The 4,477-nt window shown below is 39.6% G+C and overlaps 1 pseudogene; it reads left to right on the forward strand.

Annotated features, from left to right (window-relative positions):
- Nucleotides 1-2,137: 2,137 nt before the first annotated feature.
- Nucleotides 2,138-2,256, forward strand: LOC119039921 (uncharacterized; annotated as a pseudogene).
- The last annotated feature ends 2,221 nt before the right edge of the window (nt 2,257-4,477 follow it).

Here is a 4,477-nt window from a genome sequence, read left to right on the forward strand (position 1 = left end):
GCCAGAAGGAGAAAAGGAACAGTAAGAAATCAAAAACTTATTTGAAAAATGAGATGGAGAACTTCCCCAATCTGCCAGAGGAAATAGATTTCCAGGAGGTCCAGGAAACTCAGAGAGTCCCAAAGAAGTTGGACCCAAGGAAGCACATACCAAGGCACATCATAATTACATTCCCCAAGATCAAAGATAAAGAGTGAGTCTTAAAAGCAGCAAGAGAAAAGGAGTCAGTTACTTACAAAGGGTTCCCATAAGACTATCAGATGATTTCTCAAAAGAAATCTTGGAGGCAAGAAGGGGTTGGAAAGAAGTATTCCAAGTCATGAAAGGCAAGGAAGGACCTATAGATTACTTTATCTAGCAAAGCTCTCATTTAGAATGGAAAGTCAGAGAAAGTGCTTCTCAGGTAAGGTCAAGTTAAAGGAGTTCATCATCACCAAGCCCTTATTATAGGAAGGACATGAACTAAGGAGGGAAATGCTGGTAGGAGTGGGAGTGCAGAGTAGACAGGAATAAAGGGTAGAAAAAAATGGGACAACTTTAATAGCATAATCAATAAAATATAGCTTAAAATTTAATGAACTGACAAAATGCTGTGTAAATCCAGTTTTCTTCTTTAAAAATGAATTTCTAATTTTTACAATGTCTCCACAATTGTAATTGTATATTCAATATCATTTCTGCAATATATTTTTGACTTTGTCCTTGGAGAATGGGAAGGACAATTGTGTGGAGCATAGTAAAGTTGCCCTTGTGTAAGATCTAAAAGAATGATTTTGATCCAAGTATTGGTAGACGTGAATCTTAGGTCTGAAATCCTGGGTGATACCTCTACTCCACATGAAACCCACTGTTCTGTAGGCACAATATCTCACACAAAAAAATCCTGATTGGCAATAGTAATTAAAAGGGGATTCCAATGATTTACATGCATTGCTTCAAAAATAATCGAAAAGATCCATTCCACAACCCAAGACTATATATCTAAAACTCCCCTTGCTCTATTCTCCAAATCTTCTCCAAATTCTTCAAAAATCTCTGTCTACTCCCAGGGGCCATCCCAGACAGCTCTTCTCCCCATGCTACTTCTCTATCAATTCCTTATCACATAGTAGGTTTTAGCATCTCTGGTTCCATTTGCATTGTCCCCTTACCCCCTCTGTGTTCTCATGTGGGACCTGGGCTGACCAGAGGGTATTCTTAGTTGCTGGGGGAGGTAGCTTATCTTATAGGGTAAAGGGAACATTCTCTCTTTACCTGGCTGCAGAGTGGCAGGGAGAAGGCTGGCTGGGGCCATGACAGACCATGGTTCCTTCATACATTGTGTAAAAGATTTCTTGTTCTAGGTAAATAGAAACCTCTGGAAATAAGGCTCCATGATTTTAGAGTCAGCATCCTTAGTGATTAGGCATAAATAATTTTTTCCTATATTCTTTTACTCCCCTCTTTTCTCCTTTTTTTTTTGTGAAACAGTAAAGTCATTTTTCTTTATTTTATCCGTTATTAATTATTATTCTTGGTTTTGGGGGAGAAATGCATTGTATCAATTCAATGTTTTGGATATTCATTAACTAACTTATTTGACAAGCATCTGGTGCTTGTCAGGCATCTGGATTGGCAGACTCCATATGTAAATCGGATAGGCTAACCACTACACTATAGAATCACCAGATTCTAAACATGACATTAAATGGTCTGTGATGATGGAGCGTGGAGACCTGAGGCAGGGCTCAAGCTCAGGGATGAGCAAATATGGCTGCAGCTGCTGACAGACACCAAGCCCTTTAGTCAAGTTTTCAGTAGCTCCTTTCCCTGCAAACAGGTCCAAGGCCATTCCCAGGAGTGTGATTATTTCTTTGTGGTGATAACACGACCATCTACTGTAAATTGGACCAGAGCAAATAATCTCTCTGCATTGGAGGGAATAATTTAGGAATATTTTTTCATTGCAGAGCCTTGGATATGATACCAATATTGCACATTCACTGAAGGACAGGGAATTTTCCCAGGATGGTGCTTCGTGGTTGTCTCCTTCCCTCTGAGAGCAGACTGTGCTCCCATACCTTTATTCAAAAACAGACTCATGAAGCATCTTGTGTGAGACCAGCACCAGGCCCTCCTGGAAAAATGAAAATAACCAGTTTATGGCCATATCACCCTGAATGCACCTGATCTCGTCTGATCTCGGAAGCTAAGCAGGGTCAGGTCTGGTTAGTACTTGGATGGGAGACTGCCTGGGAATACCGGGTGCTGAAGGCTTTGCCCTGGCTGGTGTAGCTCAGTGGATTGAGCATAGGCCTGTGAAGCAAAGGGTCACCAATTTGATTCCCAGTCAGGGCACATACCTGAGTTGCAGTCCAGGTCCCCAGTAGGGGACACATGAAAGGCAACCACACATTGATGTTTCTCTCCCACTCTTTCTCCTTCCCCTCTCTTAAAAATTAATAAATAAAAAAATATTTTTTAAAAAAGAAAATAACCAATTGGCTGAAATAAAGCCCGAGGTCAACAAGAAAAAGGGGGCCAGGTGGGTATTTTCCTGGCCTATGGAGCAGATTTTATGAGAAAAATATTTGAGTCTTCTGGATTATGGGAAGAGAGAGGCAACATTTTTTAACTGTGCAAATATTTTTACATATTGCTATCTTCTCTATTAATCTCACCTGACAAGGCCTCTCTTTCCTCCTCTTTTTCCCAGCTTCTAAAGGGACCTGAGAAACTTCAGACATGACAGCTTTCCTCTGAATGGGCACCAGAGCTCCCTTCAGAGTTTCTTCTTTTTTTAAGTATTTTTTATTTATTATGCTATTACAGTTTTCCCATTATCCCCCCTTTCTCCCCCCTCTTCCCCACCCCCCAACCCTCCAGCATCCCCCCCCGCCTTAGTTCATGTACATGGGTTGTACATATAAGTTCTCTGAGTCCTCTGTTTCCTATACTGTTTTTTATCTCTTCCTGTCTATTTTATGCCTACTAATTATGCTTCTTCTTCCCTGTACCTTTTCCCCCTGTTCCTTCTTTCATCCTCCCCACTGAAATCCCTCCCTGTGATGTCCATTTCTCTGATTCTGTTCCTGTTCTAGTTGTTTGCTTGTTTTTTGTTTTCATTCTTTTTCTTTTAGGCTCATTCATTGATAGTCAAGTCACAAGTTTGTGGTCATTTTACTGCTCATATTTTTTATCTTCTTCAATTTCTTAGATAAGTCCCTTTAACATTTCATGTAATAAGGGCTTGGTGATGATGAACTCCTTGAACTTGACCTTATCTGGGAAGCACCCCAGGTCTAAACCCAACCTGGGGTTTAGACCCCTACATCTCAGGGGTTTGAATATAATACATAAACATCATTCAATAGTGTGTTCTCCACAACAATTATCTACAGAGAACCTCCTGTGTCTGAATATGAGAGATTTTTAAAAGTATATTTTATTGATTATGCTATTACAGTTTTCCCATTTCCCCCCTTCTCCCCTTCCCCCTACTGCCCTGCAACCCCCAACCCTGCAGCATTCCCCCACCTTAGTTCATGTCCATGGGTTGTACTTACAAGCTTTTTGAATTCTCTGTTTCATATACCATTCTTAACCTCTCTCAGTATATTTTATACCTACCAATTATGCTTTGGTATTCCCTGTACCTTCCTCCCATTCCTCCCCTCCCCCTCCCTACTGAAATCCCTCCATGTGAAGTCCATTTCTCTGATTCTGTTCTTGTTCTAGTTGTTTGCTTGGTTTTTGTTTTTGTTTTCATTGTCTTTCTTTCTTTCTTTCTTTCTTTCTTTCTTTCTTTCTTTCTTTCTTTCTTTCTTTCTTTCTTTCTTTCTTTCTTTCTCTCTCTCTTTCTTTCTTTCTTTTTGTTTAATTCTTGATACTTGTGAGTTTGTGGTCATTTTTACTGTTCATGGATTTTGATGTTCTTCTATTTCTTAGATTAGTCCCTTTAATGTTTCATATAGTAAGAGCTTGATGATGATGAACTCCTTTAACTTGACTTTATCTGGGAAGAATTCTATCTGCTTTTCCATTCTAAATGTAAGGTTTGCTGGATAGAGTAATCTTGAATATAAGTCCTTGCCTTTTATGACTTGGAATACTTCTTTCCAGCCCCTCTTGCCTTCAAGGTTTCTTTTCAGAAATCAGCTGATACCTTTATGGGCACTCCTTTGTAAGTAACTGCCTCCTTATCTCTTGCTGCTCTTAGGATTCTCTCTTTATCTTTAATCTTGGGTAACTTAATGATGATATGCCTTGGTGTGTTCCTCTTTGGATCGATCTTCTTTGGGACTCTCTGAGCTTCCTGGACCTCCTGGAAGTCTATTTCCTTTGCCATATTGGGGAAGTTTTTCTTCATTATTTGTTCAAATTAAGTTTTTAATTTCTTACTGTTTTCTTCTCCTTCTGGCACCCCTATCGTTCAGATATTGGAACATTTCAGGTTGTCCCAGATGTTTTTAAGACTTTCTTCACTTACCTGAATTCT

Source organism: Artibeus jamaicensis, unplaced genomic scaffold, assembly GCF_021234435.1.
Source record: "Artibeus jamaicensis isolate MK-2021 breed Jamaican fruit bat unplaced genomic scaffold, CSHL_Jam_final contig_264, whole genome shotgun sequence".
Taxonomy (NCBI): domain Eukaryota; kingdom Metazoa; phylum Chordata; class Mammalia; order Chiroptera; family Phyllostomidae; genus Artibeus; species Artibeus jamaicensis.